Raw genomic sequence first — 24462 nt, 5'->3', positions numbered from 1 at the left:
GCAGCCAGGAGCAGTTCATGATGGCAGTTCACTCTTCGGTGTATTTTTGTGCTTTTCATGGTCGTGTGGATGCGTCATAAGAAATAGACTCTGGGCTGGGCATGGTGGCTCATGCCCATAATCCCAGCACTCTGGGAGGCCGAGGCGGCCAGATCACTTGAGGTCAGGAGTTCAAGACCTGCCTGGACAACATGATGAAAACCCGTGTCTACTAAAAATACAAAAACCTAGCTGGGCGTGGGGGCAGGTGCCTGTAATCCCAGCTACACGGGAGGCCGAGGCATGAGAATCACTGGAACCTGGGAGGCGGAAGTTGCTGTGAGGCAAGATCATGCCACTGTACTCCAGCCTGGGCGACAGAGCGAGACTCTATCTCAAAAAAAAAAAAAAAAAAAAAAAAAGAAGCAGACTCTGAAGCAGTGATTTACTTGGAGGACATGTGCCAGGGAGTATTCTAAGGAACAAACTTGAAAAGGAGGGAGGAAAGCAGATCCAAGTGAAAGAACAAGTTGAATGTGACGAAGTCGGCTGGCATGGACCTCTCGAGTTGTCCCAAGACCACAGGACAAGGTACCCATTGGATACAGCTGCCTTTGTGGTGGGGGCATAAGCAGGGCAAACAGCTCAGCTCAGAGAAATTCTTGGAGAACAACACAGGAGAGCATTGAGGAGTCAATGATCTTAACATGATCTTAACAGTAGGGGTGGTCACTTCCTCACTGGGAAGGGTCAGGACCGACCCCCATCAACATTCACTCCTTTTGGGTTTCACAGTCTCCTGTAAAGTATTCTCACTAGGAGATGGAACCTGGACTTTAGATAGTGTTAAGAGGGTTGGAGGAAACAGTAGGATCTATGGGAGCCAGGAAACTCATTTCATACATAAAAAAATAAGGATAAAAAGGATTGATTTTTGCTATTAAAAGTAATGACAAAAACCACGATTAACTTTTGCAGCAAACTAATAAAACAGTGAGGCGGGAACCATGATGTCTTACTGTTTCTACCTTAAGGCTGGTTCGTAGAAGAAGAATTGGATCTGTTCTATCTCTCTCGATAAGGTAAAAGGACAGATGTAAAAATGTTATATTCCTATATCCTATGAGAATGAGTTTTTAGATAAAATACCAAATTAGTGACCTATTAAAAAATTTGAATGTACACTATTAAAATTGAAAACTTATACTCTGTGGAAGGCATTGTTAAGAAAATGATAAGACAAGCTTTAGAGTTGGATGAAATATTTGCAAAACATTTATGTGATAGATTTGTATGTAAAAATGTAAAATGTACAAAGACTTAAAACCCAGCAGTTAAAAAAATTCTAATATAAAAATGAGCAAAAAATCTGAACACCTCACCAAAGATAGAAAGATAGAGAGGTGGCAAATAAGCATATGAAAAGATGTTCAACATAATGTGTTATTTAGGAAATGCAAATTAAACAGCAATAGTTCACCACACACCTATTGGAATGGCTAAATTGCCAAGACTGACAATACGATTGCTGGAGAGGATTTGGAGCAACATAAATTCTCATTAATTTCTGGTGGAAGGAAAAAAATGGTATATTCAGTTTGGAAAACTTTGGAAAATTTGTACAAAGCTTACTTTTACTATTGGTGCAACATATGAACACCAATCATCTTCCAAGGTTTCAGCCAACTGATTTGAAGAAGTGTGTCTACACAAAAGCCTGCACGCAAATACTTATTGCATCATTATTTATAATCATCAAAAACTAGTGTCAAACAAGATGTCCTTCAGTAGGATAATAACTAAACAAACTGTGAAGTGGATAATTAAGTAGTGGTGTAAGAGGAACTACTACACAGGAATAAAAATAAACTGTCAAGCTATGCAGACATATGAATACTCTTTAATGCAAATTTCTGAGTGAAAGTCACTAGTCTGAAATAGCACCATCTCTTTCTGAGCCCCTTGATAGGACATTTTGGAAAATAATACCATAAGGATGGTAAAAAGGTCATTGGACGTCAGGTTTCTGTGGGATGATGAGTGAACAGGGAAAGCATGCAGGATATTCTCAGGGTGGTCAAACTGCTCTCTGATACTGCAATGGTAGAGGTATGACAGAATGCACTTGTCAAAACTCAGATCTTTAGAGCACAAAGAGAAAACCTTAAGTATGCATTTTTAAATGGATATTTAGGCGGTTGGGAGATCTCAGGATAAAAAACAGAATGTGACAAAAATATATAACTGCATCATCAACAAAGGAGACCATCTTGCTAAGGAAGGTCGCATGGAAATGTTGAGCTGAATGATTTGGAGATGAGTGGGATGCAAGACTAAAGGCTAAAGGAATTGTACATTAAAAAAAAAGATCTTTTAATTGATAAAGTTTTTACCTACAGGAAACAAGTTGACAAATTCTGAAACCACTCTACATGTTCACTGGAATTGAACAATTAACTAAATGAATGGTGGATGACAGGGGCCACTTTTCCCACTATTAGAGTGAGGAGATTACAGATAAGCGAGGAGAGGAAGCTAGAGTGACCCAGGTTGAAACAGATTAGACTTAGAGACATTACTACAAATGCATGTTTATCTTACTACAGATACAAATGATTATATCCAGAAATATTTATAGATAAGTCTATTTACACATGTCTTCTTTTTCTCTGTCTGCCAAGAGAATCTAGAAGTAATGATTTCCCAGTAGCAATGAGCACACTAAGTCTTAAAATATGGTTTCTAATTCCATTCTGCATAACATGACTTACTGGCAAAATGGCTGATTCTAGGACCAGGGTAGGAAATGTACAAGACAAGTCTAGAGCATCTGGTAATATCAGAAAGTAGAAAAGTGCTACACATGCACACACACATACACACACACACACAGTGATGGGGTGTGTCAAAGGGTCACAAGAGTTAACCAAGAATATCTCAATGGGCAAAGCTTGAACAACTTGAACAACAAAATATATGCATTAGTATGATTGAATTTTAATGCAAAATATAAAATTAATATATATAAATCCACACTTATATAAATAAGAAGAATAAGTAAATGGAGAAGAGACAAATCTTCTTTGCAGAAGAATTCCACATATTATTTGATACCCCACTGTCAAGGAGGTGAAGTATAATTACCTGTGGCTGTGGACAGTGGCTTCTTCCCAAAGAGCTCAGTATTGAAAGGGGGAAAAATGAATAACCCTGCAGGGGAAAAGCTTGACAAACAGGACCTCTGCCAGGTAATCAAGTTCAACATCAACAGTGACTTCATGGTGGTGTCACAAGAGGAGTGCCTTATCTCTGCCATCTTCCTACAAAACACACATAATCTGATTGTGAGAAAAATATCAGCTACATTCTGCAAAATCTAGCCACAACTGCTCATAATTATCATGGCCTTTCAAAACAAGGAAAGACTGAGAAACCATTGTAGCCAATCAGAGACTAGGAGCCATGACAATTAAATGGAATGTGATATTCTTGGGATTATGGAACAGAAAAGAGATATTATGTAGAAATCTGAGAAAATCTGAATAATGTGCAGAATTCAGTTAATGAGGCTGTATCGATACTGGTTCATTAATTGCGGGAAATATGTCATGCTAATACACTCTATCAGTAAGGGAAAATGGGTGTAGATTACATGGATGCTTTTTCTTCACAATAGTTCTATAACTAAAACAACTATTCTAAAATAAAACTGTATTTAAAGAAACAAAAATGTTATAGAGCATCATGATTTCATTTAATATAACATATGTGAGTTATATCTTTTAATGTGATGAGCAGTTTTAAATAGTACCAACCTAGAAAATGAACTGGTGTAAATCTAAGATAGCTTCAACTCACAAATGACTTGGTAATTCCAAATTAAGAATTAGAAATAATAATCCTACTGAATAGGTAAATTAAATATTTTTAAAAAAATTTAAGATAAAGAGGCAGATGTGTTTGGTAAAATATGATAGACTCTTCCTCTGTGAGGCTTGACTTGAACTTTAAGTACTCTTTCTTTGATAGGTAAGATTAATTTCCAGGATAGAGGAAAAGCACCATCCAAGATGTGGGAACAGAAGTTAATATGGTGTCCTGAGAAGACAGCAGTTTTGATTGAGGCTAAGTTTACTTGTTTCTGTATAAGTAATACATACATCTGAGTTATGAGAGGAGGGTTGGTAAGCAGACTTTGACAGGCACCATGAGTAAAAATTTTCCTGTAGTACAATGAGTCATTCAAAGGGAAACAGAGAGATGGAAAATTAATGAGAGCAATTTTAGAACAAGGACATTCATTACAGGACCATGTGTATGCTTTGAATTAGAATGGGACACAACGGGAGAACAAAAGGATCCAAAAGGTATTCTTTTGCTTTTTAATTGTTCCCAAGCTTTCACCTCCAAATAGCACATGGCACAGCAGCCTCTAAGTGACACAACCTGAGTCATCTAAAATGCAGTCTTAGAAAGTGAGATGATGAAGCTGTTCAGCTGTTTGGCCATTAGTAAACCTCACATTCATTACAATATTACAACCACAATAGCTGGTGAATTATGCAAAATCAAAGTTACTCACCATCATTTCAGGAGTAAAAGGCTTTCTTCCATTTAAGCATTTGGTGATAATATAAATTTTAAAGACAATTGTTGTGAAAGAATTACGTAAAAGATAACAATCGAAAGCCATCAAAATATGCTTTAAAGTATAAGGAAAGTTTTGAAAAATGAAAAAGTAGGTGAGACTGACAGTAAAAAAAAGAAAAAGCAGCTGTGAGACGACCGCAACAGCTTGCCTATCTGTGTCCTAATTCTGCCTTTCTTTCTTTTACCAGGTCAGCAGATATTTTTGTATCAATTACAAGCCTGTGTGTTTTTTTTTATAAAGCAATTATCTTCTATCGTATGCAACAAGCGCAAGAGATAATAAAACATATGATAAACATATAGAGTTCATAAAAGCAGAGCAAACAGAGAGCAACAAAAATTATGAGAATGTGAATTAGTCTCATAATACAGAAGAGCTGTAATAAAAGATGTGTGCCATTTGTTTGATGTTTGCTTTATTTCACATTCATAATCAGCTGAGACTCAGATTTGTTAGTACTTTCTGGTTATTTTATCAGACTCAGAGCTAAGTTCCGTGAATAAAAAGACCTTAATCCTAGAGTGTTACCAATACAGTGGCAAGCTGCTCACCATATTGCAGCTGCATGAGGCTGTCATTTCAGTTGGGACAATCCAGAACTTGGCTGGATTTTTTTTAATTCTTGGAGAACTATGTGAGCATAGAGAGCTTTGAACATCTGAGGCACATTCTTTGGGAACTAGAAGGCTGTGTGTTTGTGCAAGTTTGTGTATGTGCCGAGGAAAGACCTAGGGAGGAGAAGGACTCAGACACTCTTCTCTGGCTCACCGTGAGGCTCTGGCCAAGCAGTTATGAAAGCAAAGTCTGTCTCGTAATCCTTCTGATGCTTGAGGTATACCTTGCCACACAGATCCTCTTGGCCAAAGGTAGAAGACAAACAGTGGAGATGTTTAAGAAAATGTTCTGATCAATCTTTGGAGGACTACTTAATTATACTAAACCAGGTGAACCCTGGGAAGCCAGACTTAAAAATAAAAATGGACAACTTAAAAAAAACAAACATTTGGCCAGAAACATTAATGGCACACTCTTGGGAACATAAAAGCTACAAAATTATTTCAGAAAAGTAAATAAACACAAAGTCATCAACAAGAAACACAAAATCAAAAGGCAAACAAAACTCCTAACAATAAAACAAATTTTGGGGAGGAATATGAAGAATTGTTACAATACAGTCTTACAAAAGTCCAATTTTCAGGAAAGCCTTCTATCTGTTTAAAAGACAATTGCATAAAGTAATAATCATACTACGGTGTTGTTGGAGATATAATGTATAAATATGTAATTTGGATGACAAAAAGAACACAAAAGCAAAGGATGAGAACAGAGGTATATTAAAGAACAGTTTTTGAAAACCGTTGAAATTAATATAATGTTAATCAGAACTAGACTGTGTTAAGTTAAAATGCTGATTGGAAACCTGGGTGAAATACAGTAAAAGAAACTATGAGGAAATAAAAAGGAGCACTAGAAAATATATATTTAGTACAAAAGAATTCTGTAATCAAGGAGTAAAAGAACAATGCAACAACAACAAAGTCACTAAGAAAAATAAAAAATAGTACAATGGCAGATACAAATTCTCTCATGTCAGTAGTTATATTAAATGCGAATGAATTAATTATGCAAATAAATGGCAGAAAATGGAAAAAAGAGTAAAATTTTAATCCAACTATATACAGTCTATAAAAAATACAGTATAAATTCAAAGAGAGAAATAGGTTAAAAATAAAAGGATGGAAGTGATAACACAATAAACCTTGTAACCAAAAGATAGCTCTGGCAGCTAATCCTAATATTTGGCAAAACAGATTTTAAGACAAAAATTTTAGATGTGATAAAGAAGGATATCATGTATCTTTCAGGATCAATGCATCAGAAAATTATAACAATTATGAACAGTATTTACTTAACAAAGGAACTCCGAAATATATGAAACAAAATGGAAAGAATTTTAGGAACCAATACAAAATTTAACAATAATAGAGACTTAAAAACTCAATAATGAATAAAATAACTGGGCAGAAAATTAATAAGAATGTAGAAGATTTGAACATTAAAAACCAGTTCTGTCTAAGAGACATTTCCATGACACTCTACCACGAAAGGCAGAATTTTCATTCTTTTGAAGTACACAGGAAACATTCTCCTGAATAAATATACAATATGTCATAAAACAGGACTTCATAAATTTAAAGGAATGAGTATCACACAAAGTATGTTTGCTGATCACAGAGAAACAAAATCAGACATAAACTACAGAAGGAAATTTGCAAAACCCACAACTATGTAAAAAATAAACCACAGACTCCTAAATAAGCAAGAGATCATAGAAGAAGTCACCAGATAAATTATGAAATACTTCAAAGTGCATAAAAACAAAAGCATGACATATGCAAACCTACATTAAGCAGCTAAAGCAGTGTTTAAATGAAAATGTAGAGCTGTAAACAGCTACATTAAAAAAAAAACATTTCATGCCAATAACCTAATGAATATCTGACACATATTATTTGGGAAGTAGAAGGTTGTATGCATGTGCAAGTTTGTGTATGTTCCTAGGAAAGACCCAGGGAAAAGAAGGACCCAGACGCTCATCTAGTTACCTTAAGAAACTAGAAAACAAGAGCAATCTAAATGAAAAGCAAGCAGAAAGAAGGAAATAATAGTGATTACAGCTGACTAAATGAAATAGGAAATAGGAAAAAAAAAAAAGTTAACAAAACCAAAAGGGTATTTTGAAGGATTTTTTTAATGGACAAAATGTAATTATACTGACAAGAAAAAAAGACTCATATTTCCATAACCAAGAATGGAAAAGGGAACATCACTACAGACATTACAGAAATTTTAAAAAATATATAAGGGAATATTATGAAAAGCTCTCTTTCAAAAAGCTAGGTATATTCTCAGGAAGAACAAATTTCCAGAAAGACCCAAACTATTGAAACTGGCTCAAGAAGAAACAGAAAATCTGAAAAAATCATAACAAGTGAAAAGATGGAATTAGTAAATAAAATCATTTTACACATACACAAATCTAAGTTCCAAGTGGTCTCAGTGGTAAATTCTACCAAACATACAATAAAGAATTAACACTATTCCTTCTCAATTTTTCCAAATAATAGAGTTGACAGGACTTTTCAACTTATTTTCTGATGCCAGTATTACTTTATGACAAAAACCCAGCTAAAGCCATCATGAGAACGTAATACTGCAGAACAATGTCTCTTAGGATCAATAGATACAAAAGTCCTCAAACTGAATCCGACAACATACAATTATAAAAGATTGTATACCATGACCAAGTACGATATACATCAGGAGTGAAAAGTTGGTTTGAATTACAAAAAAATCAATAAATACGTTAGGCAATGCTGCTACAGTAAAGAAGTAAATCACAGGATTATCTCAATTCATGAAGAAAAATCATTTGGAATGATTCACCACTCATTCATGATGTAAACATTCAGCAAACTAGAAATAAAAGGAAACCTTTCAACCTTATAAAGGATATGTTCAGAAAACCCACAGCTTACATCACACATAATAGATTATTATGGATGATTTTTTTTCTTAAGACAATTAAAAAAGACAAGATTTCCAGTCTCCCTATTTCAATTCAACATTGTGTAGGACGTTCTAGGCAGGGAGATTAAGCAAGAAAATAAATAAAGTCATCTACATTGAAAAAATAGCAGTAAAACTCTCCTTGCATATGACATGAACTTGTACAATGAAGATTCTCAGGAATCCCATAAAAACCATTAGAACTAATAAAAGAGTTCAGCAATGCAGCAAGAAGCATCAATATACAAATATCAATGGTATTTCTATACACTAGCAATGAATAATACAAAAATACAATTAAGAAAATGACTTCATTTAAAATAGCATTAGAATAAAGTACTTAGAAATAAATTCAATGAAAGAAGTATAAGGCTTGTATACTGAAAGCTCAACAACATTGTTCAAAGAATGTAAGAAACTTCTAAGTAAACAAAATGGCATATCATGCACATGAATAGAAAGACAATACATGGAACTGAAATTGATGTGCAGATTGAACAAAATCTCTATCAAAATTCTGGTTACCTATTTTGCAGAAATTGACAAATTGATATTAAAAAGTATATAGAAATGCAAGGAACATTGAACAGCCAAAACATTCTTGAAGAAAAAGAACAAAATTGGGTGACTTGTAATTTTCTATATCAAAACTTACTACAAAGACACAATAATTGCAACAGTGTTATACTAGCTAAGGATAGAAATATAGAAGATCAATGAATAGAATTGAGAATCCATGAATGAATCCTTATATTGAAGGTCAATTAATTTTTGACCAGGGTACCAAGATGATTCACTGGTTAAAGTTAATCTTTCCAACCAGTGGTGTTGGGAGAACTGAACATTGTATGCAAAAGAATGACTGTGGACCCCTACCTCACACTACATACACAAATGAACTTGAAATGGACCACATAGCTAAATATAGGAGCTCAAACTATAAAACTCCTAGAAGAGAGCATATAGAGCAAATCTTTCTGATCTTGGATCAAGTAAATTTAAAAGATATACCAAAACCACAAAATAACAAAAAAACTCATCGATAAATTAGATGTTACCAAAAAAATGAAAATTTCCACTCTTTTTCTGTACTTCCTTTTATTACACATAGACTTAACCAGCTGGAGCCTCATTATGAACAATATCTTTTTCTTTCAACTGATAATGTTTTTAAATATTTGAATACAGACAGGGTAGTATGTTTAGACATTGTTTATTCTAACAACTATTGATTTGAAATGATATTTTAAATAGAAATAATGTAAGCAATAAATACTATCTTGGTTATTCAGAATCACTCTGAATAACTTACTGAGCTGCCTGAGGAATTGGAGGAGCACCCAGAGTTTGGGGAGAATAGATGTGGCATGGAAGCTCAAGGATGTGTGGATCCTACTCAAGCTCCTTTCCACGTTACAAGCTGAGTTGAATAGGACATTTTACCTACCCACCCCAAGGAAGAGTTTCTTATTTGTATAATATGTAATAGTGAAGTTAAACCCAAACATGCAATATTGTTTAGTACAATACCTGGCATAGACTATTTGCTCAAAATTTATTAGCCGTTAGTATTAATATATCTAAGTTGCTATTTATCAAGAGGGAAACATTTGTTGACTTAGTACTATGCAGATTCTTTATATTCATGGTTTTTATTAAATCTTAATTTAAAAGTGATTCACTTCTGTCCAATCTTACTGTCCCTCTCCCAGTCCAATTTATTTTCACTTCTTATCTGAAGCACTTCCACGCTTCTAGCTGGTCTCCTAGGATCTATCCTAGTATATTCTCCACATAACTGTCAAAATCTTTCCATAGAAATTTTAAATCATTTTTGTGCTTAAATTCCTTCACAAATTTCCTGCTTCTTTCTCTTGGGAAAAAATTCATAACCTCTTCAACCCTGCCTTAATTTCTCCTTGTTTCCCACGTATCATCCCTCTGCGGAGGCCACCCTGGCTCTGCTTCCATGCAGTTAATGGAGGAGTTTCAGAGTGCGTGCCCCCTCCTCAGGGTGCCTCTCCTCCCACGGCATCCACATGCCAGTGGGCTGTTTGTTTCTTGCTCCCGAATTACCACATGGGCCCCTGTCAGCACGCTTTCTGTACAGTGGGTTGCAATTACTTCTTTAAAGTATGTCTTTCCTGCTAGTCTCCAAGCTCCCATGAAAACAAAGAATAGTTATGGTGGCATTTCCCAGCCAATCCCCAGTAATCAGCCCAGTCTGGCACTTGTGAAATGGATGAACACAGTTTTCAAGGCTAGGTGCATTTTATTTCAAAATGCCCAATGCTCTTCTTATGCATGCTTCCCGCCGTTAGCATTGCACAGGCAAAAAATGGTTCACTTCAGATAGAGAGTATAGAGCATTTTCCTTTTTATTTCAAAAGATGGTATCATGAAATACATAAAGAAATTGCACATTTCTATGCAGAGATCTAAAGCAGCATCTGTAACAAATTATAATGAGAAAATCAGACAATTTCAAGAGGGAGTGATAGAGGAAATACGTTCAACTCTATTTCCAATTTTTTGCAGCTAAGGAAAATGACATTTTAACAAATATATTTGCTCTCCTTCCCTCGGCAGCTTTGTGTGATTCCAGTTGAAGTCGGATGAAATGTGTGGGCTACCTGTTGGTACAGGTGGAAGGTTGCCTTCTGTTTTTCTTTTGTGATTGGTTCTTCCTTTCACACCTCCTGATCATTTGGCAGTTGACTTCCCATTTGAAAGGGCTTCCTCTGCAGGGTTCCCGATTGCTTAGCAGCTCATGGCTTGTGAGTATGTCTCTGTATCTTCCCTGATCCTGCAGGTGCATTAGCAAGACAGCTGTGGCACTCTCACCTGGACTTCGGTGTATAACAAAGCTCTCTTGCGCTGCTGCTCTACCCACACGGGAGCTAAGGCGCCAAATTTTTATCTTTTTCTTACCTAAACATACTTCTCCTGGCAATTACTTTTCTCTTCCTTCTGCAACAGGGAGAGAAACTCTCTCCCTGTTTTATTTTACTTTTAAAAAAAACAAATTTTGCACTGTTTTTGTGTGTTTGTTGGAACGTTAGAGGAAAGTAAGTTGGAAAGAAACAGTTGGGAATAAGAAGTAAATATTGAAGATGAAGGCGAGAAATACATTTCAATTACTTTTGGCGACATTTTGCTAATTCAGACATGTGACATTTAAACTTAGTGAAATTACACATAGAATTTTTGAGGTACAAAACAGTATGGTGGTTAAGAGAATTAATGCTGTTGTGGTGCAGGAGTTCCTATCTGTGCTCTGTGATTTACCACCTGTGTGACCCTGGGCCTGTTGCTCAATTTCTCTGGAACTTCTGTTGTCCTTTTACTCTCTGTTCACCTGCTTCCCTGAGTTTCTGACTCTTTTCTTCCAAGAAACTGTTGGTTTGAAGTGAATTTTTTAAAAAGGCTATAGGGAGCTGACAGTAAGTACAGCAATACTTGATCTCTGAAAGTGCTCTAGCAAAATGATGTGAAACTTGTGAACTTATGTCATGGGTAAGAAAGCCTGTTTGTCTTGGACCCCAGAGAGAGCTACCAGGAGTGGAGGCATGGTGTTTAGAACACATGTTTAACCTTCACTAAGAATCTGAAGTCACAGCTTAACAACATAATTATTTAACATTGGATTAATTATTTAACTTCTTTTCTAAAATGAGGATAATGATATAGTTATTGTAAAAAAGTAATAGAAAGACTGTCAATATAATACTTATGTAATAAGAGACATTTCTTTCTCTCTTAATTGTATATAAAGTTGACTCTTGAACAATATGGGTTTGAACTTTGAGGGTCCACTTATCCTTTTTTTTCCAATGGAAATTATCCTGAGTGTGCCTGCCTCTCCTCTTCCCCCTCCACCTCTTCCACCTCTGCCACCTCTGAAACAGCGAAACCAGCCTCTCCTTTTCCTCCTCTGCTTGCTCCACGTGAAGACAAGAATGAAGACTTTCATGAGGTTTCACTACCAGTTAATGAATAGCAAATATATTTTCTCTTCCTTATGATTTTCTTAATTACCTTTTCTTTTCTCTAGCTTACCATATTGTAAGAATACTGCATATGAGACATTTAATATACAACACGTGTTAGTCAACTGTTTATGTTAGCAGTAACATGAACAGTAGCTGTTTGTAGTTCGGTTTTGGGGACTCCAGTGTTATATTCAGACTTTTGACTGTGCAGGGGATTGGCGCAGCGCCCCTAATGCCCACGCTGTTCGAGGGTCAACTGTACTTATTTTGAATTTCAAGTCTCACTCATAATCCAAGGCCCTTCTTATCCACATATTCTTCTCAGGCTATTTCAACCACAGTTACCTCACCCATCTGTAAAGTCAAAGAAGTTCTCACCTGTATAAGACATTTGAAAGTAAATGGATTTGCCATGTGTGAGCTTGGAAAAGTTACTTCACTTTACTAAGCATCAGTTTTCTTAACTGCAAAGTAGGTCTGATAATAGAATGATTCTGTTAGGACTGTTTTGAGGATTAAATGAGGTAAGAAGAGTAGGGCACTTGGCACTGTGCCAGGAAGGAGCCCTAGAAATGGTGAATCATATCGCTGCTATTATCAATTGCACTGACTTTCCATATTTCATATTCTCTTCTTTTGTCTAACTCTTACAACTTCAGTCTCTGTTTCATACAGGTCAGTATTATTTTCCAGCTACATTGTGGAGTTCTTCAGAAGAGTCTGGTTTTCACAATTAATTAATTAGTTAATGTAATGAAAGGACAGAAAGGCAAAGGACAATATCTGGACAGAGATTCAGGTAGGGAGAAAGATACCAGTGCTGTGCTGGGGCCAGCTCTAGCCTGGCACCTGAATGTGAATACAGTTGTAAAATTCCAAGATTTCAAGTCAGTTGATACCAAGTTGGTAACTTTAGCTCTCGCATGGTGAGGGTCCTTATCCCATGAAAAATAGACACTAGCTACGAACCTGGCTTCCACCACCCCATACTGTGAAACACTTCCCAGATACAATATTGAGCATGCATGCATTGACAGAATGGCAGTGGAGACTATACTAAAAGTATAGTCTCTGTAGGAAATATAAATCTATTCTTTTCTTAATTATCGTAATATTTAAAGTGAATATATAGGCAGGGTACAGCGGCTCACGCCTGTAATCCCAGCACTTTGAGAGACTGAGGCCGGCAGATCACCTGAGGTCAGGAGTTCGAGACTAGCTTGGGCAACATGGCGAAACCCCATCTCTACTAGAAATACAAAAACTAGCTGGTCATGATGGCGGGTGCCTGTAATCCCAGCTACATGGGAGGTTGAGGCAGGAGAATCGCTTGAACCTGGGAGGCGGGGGTTTCAGTGAGCTTAGATTATGCCATTGCACTCCAGCCTAGGCCACAAGAGTGGAACCCCATCTCAAAAACAAAAAATTGAATATATATTGATTATATATATAGATGTATATATAGGGAATTTGTAGTCACAGTACCTTTTAATATGTGCTGCATGATAACCAAATAATTCCTTCTGAACAGAGTGACTAGTAGAGATATAAAAGATAAAAATAAATACATTGTAATAGTTGCATACAAAATTGAATATATCATTCTGAAAAATCCCAATTGTTTTTAACCTTTAGTTCACGCAATCTTATCAATTACTTTTTTGAATGGCTTGCTAAAGCTACAAGGAAGTAAATCCACTTTATATGGTTTCCAAGACATCCTTTTACATGGCTTCACACTGAAGATATTAGTCTTATAAAAAATAGTTTGGTTACAATAAAGGAAGGTAAATTTGAGGAGTTCTTTCAAGTCTTAAGCCTGCTGTCATGAATTACAATGACAAATGAATCTATTAGAGATGTGCCCCAGATTCTGTGATTAAATAAAACAAACAAAACAAGAAACATTTCCTCCATCCTCAATGTGGGGGACGTATTTTCCCAATATTCCCCCTCTGCCATATTCCCTTTATCTCTGCATGGAACTCCCATACCACCCCGCGCGAGACTTTAAGATGTTCTTATTCAAAACCTGCTTTTTTTTTTTTTTTTTCCGGGTTGTGATAGTTGGTTGAACCCTGTGCTTTGAGTGTGTAGTAGAGATAGAGGTGAGATCAACAGAAAGGAGTCATCGCCCTTCTTCTCTTGCTTGGGGCAGCAATGCAGTGGAAGGATGTACCTGAAGGGAGGGATGTGGACTGCCTTCATCGTCGTCACTCATGGACTCAGCACACTGCTGCTGTCCGCAGGAGAAAGGGCTTTCCATCAGGGCTTGGAGGAGCAGATGCTACTCCCAAAAGAGTCGGTTCTTAGTGCAAAATGACTTTCACTGCAGGCAGCCCCTAAATTATGTTGAATTATCCTGGGTTCTGCCTACTTTGCATGCACCCTCCTTAGGTCTACACTTGTAAGAAGGAATGAATGCGGTTTTAAATTTCCTGATGATGGCAGTATTAGAGATATTGAAATCAGTTGGGTATTCACTCAATTGTTGTGAAATAGTTTACATTTTGCTGACAATAGTAATCAAAAAAAGAGTCTATTCCAAGTTTTTATTGGTAAATATTAGGTTGATGCAAAACCGATTGCGATTTTTGACATTAAAAGTAATGGCAAAAACCACCATCACTTTTGCATCAACCTAATAGATTTCTTGCAAAAAAGATCATCTTTCCAGAAAAAATAATGTTATATTTTGTTGTGGTTGATATTACATGTGAACTTGACCAGACCCTGGGGTACTAAGATATGTGGTTTCATATTATTCTGGATGTTTCTATGAAAATGTCTTTGGATGAGGTTAACATTTAAGTCAGTGGACTTTGAGTAGGTAGATAGCCCTCCCCAATGTGGGTGGGCCACATCCAATCAACTGAAGGCCCGAGTAGAACAAAGACTGACCTCCCCCAAGCAAGAGTGAATTTTGCCAGCATACAACATCGACTCTTTCCTGGGTCTCTGGGCTTCTGGCCTTCAGAAGGAAACTGCACTTTCTCCTTCCCTGGGTCTATCACCTGCCAGTTCACACCAGAGATTTGGACTTTCCAGCCTCCATAGTCACATGAGCCAATTCCTTATATATGTAGGTATTATAATACTATATATTATAATTCTTTCTCTCTCTCACTTCATATATATGTGTGTGTGTGCCTATGTGTGTATCTATCTATATATATGTCTCTCACTTTCCTCTCTTTCTATATATGTATATGTAGAAGATATATATGTCTTCTACTTTTTTCTATTACTCTGGAGAACCCTAACAAATATAATAATAAGTATAAAATGAAACAAAACAAAATGAAAATAGTTGTGTTCTTCAGGGAGGATAAGTTTAGAGAAAGCCAAAGACTTTGGCACTGAGACTCCTGAACTGGATGTTGGTTGTTCTTCCAGTAGAAGGGATGGTCAGATAGTTAGAGATTTGAGAGAAAAATAGTGATCAATAAAAAAATACAATTTACATGTATAAATTTAAACAAATATCAACAGTATATAGCAAGAGTTAAAATGTTTTCGGTTTCAAAGTGTATGAGAGAATTAGATATCTAACAACTGTAGCATATATTATGGAAGGGAAATAATTTAAATGTTTTGTTTGAAGGGTCTTGCTCTGGGAAAAAAGAGAAAAGTAACAATTAATATAAAATAAATATAGGTTAAGATGTGTGATGCAATTTCTAGGGCAACCATTGAAAAGCAATAAATGTTTGTATATTTTTACATTTATGTAATAAAAAATTATAAAACTAAATCAATTTAAATACATGAAAGAAAAGAGAAAAATGGAAAGGGTAAAGAATAGAAAAAGTGTTGTAATACAGTAAATTTAATCTTACAGATATCAGTCATTGCATTAAAAGCAAATGCAGTAGTAAACATGTGTGTATGTATTTTAGAGATAGATAGGTTCTCACTCTGTTGCCCAGAGGGCTGGACTGCAGTGGTGCAATCATGGATCATAGCAGCCTTGAACTCTTAGGCTCAAGCAATCCTCCCACCTCAACCTCCCAAGTAGCTGGGACTATAGGCATGCACCACCATGCCTGGCTAATATTTTCTCTTCTCTTTTTTTTGTAGATACAGGGTCTCACTGTGTTGCCCAGTCTGATCTTGAACTCCTAGGTATAAGCAATCCTTCCACCTCAGCCTCCCTAAGTGCTGGGATCCGAGGCTACAGCACGAACCACCTTGACTCACTTAGTAAACATTTAGATAAAAGGGTGTGAGTGGCGGGACCTGATTTCCCCCTGTTTGAGTGGAGGTTCCAGATGAGCAAGAGGAAAAGTCTAGAAGGCTCCATGTTATGGGTTAGGGTTTGTAAGATCAGAATAGAAATTTCAGCTTAATATTGTTAATGTTAATATTGTTACAGACAGTTTTACATAGAACTAATTATAGGTATGTACATAGTCACAGGTTAGTGCACATATATTTTTTCTTGCTATGTCAGGTGAAAGGGCTCAAAGTCAAGGACACCTCAGTTGCAAGGAGCTCACTCAGTGTCCAGATCTTGGTTCTGATGCTGCTCTTCAAAAAAAATACCTAGATATCCCAGGAAGAGGGCAAGAAACATATCAGGTGACCCTAGAGCGTCTTGTAGTACCAGAAAAAAAGAATCTGGTATTCTAAATAATTTATATAGACACTTTATTCTAAAAAGCTGAGACGTAACATCCTATTCCTTAAATGTGGACTATATAAAGCAACCTATTTCTAAAGAAGGCTGTACAGAAATTGTGAAACAAATAATCTTTACAGCAGAAAAACCTGAAATGCTACCTCAGCCAGGTAGTCCAGGCAGACATTGGAAGTGCTAAGTTATGTTGATAGCACATATTATATGTGATGCGATGTGATAAAATGACACTAATCCTCTCTAGTCTTCCTGTCAGAACATATAACCTCAGTTTAATCATGAGAAACATATGTGACAAATCTCAGTTGAGGAATGTTCTAGAACCATGATCAGAACTCCTCAAAACTGTAAAGGTTTTGAGGAAACAAGGAAAGTCTAAGAAACTATCACAACCACGAGGAGATTGAGAGACATGACAATGGAATATAATGTGGCCTGCCATATAGGATCTTGAACAGAAAATACATATGTGCAAAAACTAAATAAATCTGAATAAAGCCTGGACATTAGTTAATAATGTATCAAGACTGATTTTTTAATTGTATCAGTGTATCATACTGAGATAAGACGTTAAAAACAGAAATGCTTAGGATGGGGTACACAAGAACTTTCTGTACTGTCTTCTTAATTCTTCTGTAAATCTAAGCTTTTCTAAAAAATAAAGTTTATTTTAAAAAATGGACACGATCCTTCAATTATAACTCAAAATGGCTATTCTGGATGTTTAAAAAAATGCAAAACCCAATAATAGACTGTTAAAAAGAAGCATATTTAAAAATATTAAGATGCAAGAAAATCAAAAGAAAAGGGCAAAAACACTGATCTCCAGAGAGCTGATATTAAAATCTACCAATAGAGGAGATAAAACATTATCTGTATTAAAAAGACATGCATTATAAAAATAAAAATTACAACTCATCAGAAAAATAGAATAATTCTAAATTATTATGTGCCACATTACTTATTCTGATAACATATTAAGCAAAATGTTTTATAATCTCAAAAAATTATATTTACAATTAGAGTGAGAAATATTACATACCTGTCTAAATGATAGAAAAAGGCAAGAAAAAAATCTTAGCAAGGATATAGAACATTTGCAAAATATGTTTAGTACATAAAACCTTACTTTAGATATATACATTGCTCTTAAAAACTATAGAATACACACAGTTAAACTCGTGGAAGCCGAGCATAGAAAGGAAATAAAAAAGAGTCATCACTACAAATCCTACAGACTTTTAAAAGAAAACAAAGAATATCATGAGCAAGATTTTGCCATTACTTTTCAACATGTAGATCAAATAGACAAATTCTTAGAAAATTAAATAACTACTAAATTATGCAAGTAGAAATAAGAAATATCAGTAATTTTGTTTCCAACAAATAGACATTATATTTTTAAAAATATTTTCCCCCCAAAACTCCATGTTTAGCTTGATTCACCAGCAAATTCAAACAAATATTTTACAGAAATAAAACAAATGTACCATAAACTTAAAAAAATAGAGAAATGAACAGCTTTGTATCAAAACACAAAAGAATATATAGAAGTTATCAATTTCACTAATAATTATAGATGCAAAAATTCTGAACACAATATTTGCAAACTAAATTCAGCAATATGCAAAAAGTACAATACATAACAACCAAATTAAATTTATTTCAAAAAATCAAGTTTGCCTAACATTTAAAAATCGATCAATATAGTACATTATATTGACATTTTAAAGAGAGGAAATATTCTTGAATAGTATGTGTTTGAAATTCAAGAAACAGGTGTAATTTTATTTAGAAATGCATTATTTTATCTTAAAGCTACCAAGGAGAATGAGGAGATTTTTATAAAATCACAAATTGCGTTAATGTTAAGGAGACTGTAGAAAATGCCAGTGGAAAAGCCCGCAAAGGTGGTGGCCTCCTACCTCTGTGGTGTTTGCACCACAGAGTTGTTGTTATGCGGGTATTTGTTTAAATAAAATGTATTAAGCTGTGCATTTGGTGTGGAGCAGCTTTCATTGAGTGCATCATAAAATATAAAATAAAAAGAAGTCAATGAGAATAACCTTCAATAGAAAACTACAATAGGAAAAGCCACAGAGTGGTCAAGTGGACCCAAAAATCATAGGTTTTCTCACAGAAATCTTGGAGGAATATAAATTGGTTAGTCATTTAAGAAAGCAACTTGCCAGCAGGTATCAAGAGCATAAAAATTATTATTTGATTTAGACCCAGCAATCATGTACTTGTGATAAGAATTATATATTAGAATTATGGAAATAATTATAAGATTTACTTTCACAATGTATATCTGGTTAGTTTAAACATCCAGCATAGAGTGCATAAGCATGTCATGGCATAACCACCAATAAAATTATATTTATTTGAGATGTAATTCTACATTTCAGTTAAGATGTAGAATTTGGGCCAATAGCTTGATATTTCGCATTTTCACAATTTTGGAAACAAACAGAAACATAAATAATATAAAGAGTGGTTTGAATGATTTTACTTATGTATTGCTTGAATATACATGCAGTGTGTGCATTTCTACTAGGCATTGAGAGAAGAGTCCTATATTTTCCTAGTACTATATTTCCAGGTTTAACACTGAATTTTGGCTGTATCTAAGTAATAGATAATAAAATAATCTTAGACAACATTCTCTTAGGAAACAGTCATGAAACTGGCTCTTAGTGATCATTTGGCTCAGGATACGCACACACATGGATATTCTCCACTGAGGGCCTCACTGTGGTAGACGGGAGGGTCACCCCTGTTCAGCAAATCATCAGAGTGAGAAATGGAGAGGGATGGTGGGTGGGACTAACCATTTGAAGTAACTACTGGAATGTGTCTTTTAGGAGTTTGGTTTCAGTACAACAAATGCCTTACTTCTAATGCCTTATCTACATGCTTCCAAAACAAAATTATAGATCTTATTTTAGATTGCAAGGAAAGGGTCACAATGACCTGAGTTCTGAATTATAAATATCATTTTATTAAAAATACACATTAAAAAAATCTGAAAGCACAGAATGGCCAGTGGATGGTACTAATTTAGACGGGAATAAAGTCAGCAGGATTTTAACTAACTGACGCAGAAGGGAAGGACTCAGAACCCACTGTTAATATTATATAAGAAGGAATATCCCAGATAAAAGGTAATCAGTTTTTTGCTTGCCTTTTAACAGTATTCTTTCTACTTGACTATATAGCATTCACTTTTTTTTCCTCGGGAAACATGACTATGTGTGAGTGATACTGTGTACCTGTGTATTGACGTGTGTGTGTGGGCTGTGTGTATGTTTGTGTGTGTGTGTGTATGCAGGCACTGTTATTGCTTTCATAGAAACTGATTCTGAAAGAAATTTCAGAAGGGAAGAGACAAGTTCTTGGCTTGTTGTAGACTGGAGGTGAAATCTAAAAGAATTCAGGGGGAAAAAAGCTGGAGCCATGGGGTATGTTCTTGACTGTGAAAGCATATTTCATTTATATCCCCAGTCCACTAGCGCAGTTTAACCATGTGATGGACTTGACCCCTGACACACACATGTTCAATTACTTTGGACATTAGGAACTTAAAAACAAGTTCAGACTGACACTGTTAGACACAACATTCTCCCACACCTGATCCCAAGGTTCAAAATGCTCTATGTCCTGATTTATTTTGTTTGTTTGTTTTGTGAGTTATCTTTATAGTGATAGTCATGGTGTTATTTCAGATCTTCATTAAAATAATATAAATGGTGAAACAAATAGTGACCTCAGCCTTCACCTTCTGACAGGCGTTCAGGGATAATGAAGCTGATGTGAGAGTCCTGGAGAGAAACATCAGTCAAAGGCATGCAGGTTGTGAATACAAACCTCACTTGTTTCCAAACAGATTCTTCATCATAATGATTAGGACAATGACAGTACAAACATTCTCATTCTACAAAAATAAGTAATCACAACCACACCTTATCCAATATCTGTACAGCAATTGTGCCATACACATTAAATTTATATTTTTATAATGTAATTTAATCTGTATTTCAAGCCACAATCTTGCTGAAGTTCATAATGTTTTGTTCCAATCATTCTTGTAATCCCCTCTGGTGACATGCCATGGTGCCAGCATCTTAGTTGTTCCCATGGCACTGGTAGGTGGAGGCATCGAGACTGCTGTGTCCTCTCTTCTTGCAGGAAATCCCATCCAGGGTCCCTCTACTCTCCTCTGCAGCTTCCATGCTTGGAATGCTGAGCCATTGCTAGGACGATGAGGCTACAGGAAAGTGAAATGCACCTGCTGTGATATGATCCAACTGACCACTCCTGCTGCTCCTCCCTTGCACCTCAGGCATCTCCTTCCAATCTGGAGGAAACACTTTTACCTCCACTTTTCTTTTACAGTCCTCCAAACTCTGTTCCTTCTAGGGAGCACAAGTACAGAAATAGAAACCTGGACTCCCTTCATCCTGCTTCACAAACTTACAATGTTAAAGAAAGAAAAAAAAAAAAGACCAAGTACATTACCTGGTAGAATTGGAGAGATGGGCACGAAAGAGCTGTAAATACAGTTAGAAAACACACTAGCATTTACAAATGTGTATGAGAAACACTGAGGAGGATTTTCAGAGACTGTCATAACCATTTATTTTTCTAATATGTGATACGTAAATGCACAGAAAATCAATTTAATATTTGGGGCTTTTATTTCTCATTTTTTAGATTGCCAGAAAGACTGTCCAGTGTTATAAAGTTTGTGTCAATATTCTGGAATTGGCAATTTTGTCATTTATATGGGAGAAATAGCTAAAGGTGTAGTATAAAGTATTTGCTCGTAGGTAATGGAATGTTACCTTTACCCAAAGATATAAAAAATAAACGGTAGAACAAAAACTCGGAATGAAATGTGTCCTTTTCTTCTTTCGGTGTCATGCATTAGCATCCTCATTTATCTTCATGGTACTCATGCAATGTAAAAGGCCATAATTTATAGCACTTGACCTACTGGATTTCCTGGGGGCATAATGCCATTGAGTTGGCTTAATAAACCTCTACTTTTTGCTTTCATTGACTCTGTAAGGAAATAAAAATAGAATGGGAGAGAAATAACATTAATTGTAAGTACCAAAAAAAAAAAAATGGTGCCATTGTACAAGGTTTAAAGTGTTCGAGTGAGAGAATAAACTATTGGGAATTAGAAGCCAGTCTTCCTGGGAGTTTTTCTCAAAATGGAAGACTCAACTGAAAATTGTGTGTCTATTTTCTCTGTGCATAAATCGTTTAAATCATAACCACCCTCAAATCTTAAATAAGCCCCTATACTCTAAGTATCGTGTAAAAATTAGGTAAAATATTTATGACACAGAACAGTGTTTTCCCAACAGTGCAAACTTGATTAATGGAGAAAATGTATTTTAAAATTAGCATATTCTCTATCTTGTTTTGTCTATGTGTAATTTTCAAAACTGGAAGAATAGAATCCTCAGAGGAATTTATAATGAACATATGTTAAAGATTTATGGGGCAGCTATCGAGGGGCCCAGCAGGATGAAAAGCTTGTTCCGAGAAGAACACGAGACACGGCTATGCCCCCAGTCAGTTACCAAATGAGAGTGATGAAATGGGCTTGCTAAATTAGATAGAAAGAAAACTAGTTCACACACTGCACAGCAATAGCACCAGAACTTCGGGGATCACATTCTCTACTGGACAAAAATTATTTCCAAGTCTATACAAAATGGACAACTCTTTCATTTTCTAAAAATTAACAGCAGACTTTCCACAGTCAGGGCTTTAAACAACTATGGATGATAAACAGAAGAAGGTCACATGCCCAAGAAAGACAGATGGTTTTTAGACAGGCTTGGAGAACAATATTTCAGCCTACTGTGCCATGAAAAAAAAAAAAAAAAAACGAAAAAGAAAAACAAAAAAACAAAACAACACGGTCTTTTTTTTTTTGGACTTACTCAAATTTTATATTCTTTTGGGGGGACTTTTACAATTATGGAAGAAATAAGTTGTCCTCGTGTATTTTTTAAACTTAAAATGGTCCCCATGGTCTGATTCATACAAATGTACTAATAAGGAGAACTATGAGCCATCTGCCTTGAAGCCCAAATGTCCTTGGAAATCCAGAAATGAATTGCAGGCGAGGGCGTGGGGAGGGTGACGGGTGGGCATGACCACACGGCGGGCTTCACACAGCTTCTCCAGGGACCTGGTCGCAGAGGTGTCTTTTTCTTGGGATCAAGGTCTAGTCAAACAGAACAGGCGACTTGCCATATTTTCCCCAAAGGAGATGAAGTTCTGTCTTGCAGAAAGGCATATGTCATATTGTACGTGAAAGGGGAAGCTGGAGAGTGTCACCTGTGAACGTTGGATTTCTTAGTTTGCTCCCTCCTCTTCTATGCCTTTCTCTAGCTGCCACATCTGTTATACCTGCATACTATTGTGGAGAAGAACATGCCTGCTTCTTCCCTGTGGGACATAGAATGGTATTAATTGGGACTATACAACAATTGCATCGCAATTTCATAGGGCGTGGTGAAAGGAAGGGGGTTGGTAGTTTTTTATGTAAATTAAATTAAATTTATTTATTTGTTTTAGAGACAGAGACTCATTCTGCCACCCAGGCTGGAGTGAGTGCAGTGTTGGGATCTTAGATCACAGCTCACTGCAACCTCCATCTTCTGGGCTCAAGCAATCCTCCCACCTCCAGCCTCCCAAGTAGCTGGGACTACAAACACAAGCCATCACACCCTGCTCTTTATATTTTTAATTGTGTGTGTGTGTGTGTGTGTGTGTGTGTGTGTGGAGACAGAGACTCACAATGTTGCCCAGGCTGGTCTTGAACTCCTGGCCTCAAGCGATGCTCCTGCCTCGGCCTCCAAAGAGCTGTGGATGACAGGTGTGAGCTGCCGTACCTGGCAGGTGATTGCTGACCTCCCTGGCAAGGTCTTCTTGTTGCTTGCCTGCTGTTGAAGTGGAAGTCTCACTGTTATGCACAGAGGCAGCTCACAGGTGCAGGAGTTGACTCTGTATAGTGTTGTTGTGCCTTTAGTGAATAAAACAGAATTTCTGCTAAACCCAAAATCTCATTCCAGTTTCTTTTCAGTTAACTAAAACTTATACAAGGGAAAGCAGTCTTTCATGCAAAAGCGAGCAATAACGCTTTTAATTCAAAAGCACCTGAGAGACATGACCCATTCCTTTAAGCCCATGTTGAGTATCAATGACTTATCTATAATCCCTTAGAGAACACTTGGAGGGAGAAGAAAGTAATCACTAAGGACAATGGGCAACCTGGCGTGATGGAGATGAGACTGTAACTAGGGGAGAGAAATTCTGCTTTAAATGCGTCAATTCCAGGTAACGTCACGTTGGAGCTAGTATCTCCTTTCTTCACCTAAACTTTGGTAAAGGTGGAGGCAGATATGAATTATTTCACTGAGGTAGAAGTAACAAGATTTGGTGAATTAAGAGGTGTAAAAAAAGGGGTTAAAGATTCCTGCCGAGTGCCTTGGCTCACGCCTGTAATTCCAGAACTTTGGGAGGCTGAGGGGTGTGGATCACCTGAGGTCAGGGGTTTAAGACCAGCCTGGCAAACATGGTGAAACCCTGTTACTACTAAAAATGTA

The 24462-nt window shown here is 36.2% G+C and overlaps 1 long non-coding RNA gene across 1 annotated transcript in view; it reads left to right on the top strand.

Moving 5' to 3' along the window:
• The window catches only part of LOC134731082 (uncharacterized), a 56450-nt gene extending 34732 nt beyond the window's left edge, over window positions 1-21718 (top strand). Inside the window, exons 3-4 of the long non-coding RNA XR_010113149.1 lie at window positions 20620-20683; window positions 21020-21718. This is a non-coding gene — a long non-coding RNA (uncharacterized LOC134731082). The remainder of the gene's footprint in view (window positions 1-20619; window positions 20684-21019) is intronic.
• Window positions 21719-24462: the final 2744 nt, after the last annotated feature.

The sequence above is a fragment of the Pan paniscus genome, chromosome 8 (genome assembly GCF_029289425.2).
Source record: "Pan paniscus chromosome 8, NHGRI_mPanPan1-v2.0_pri, whole genome shotgun sequence".
Classification (NCBI taxonomy): Eukaryota; Metazoa; Chordata; class Mammalia; order Primates; family Hominidae; genus Pan; species Pan paniscus.
This window is presented reverse-complemented; position numbering and strand designations above follow the sequence as displayed.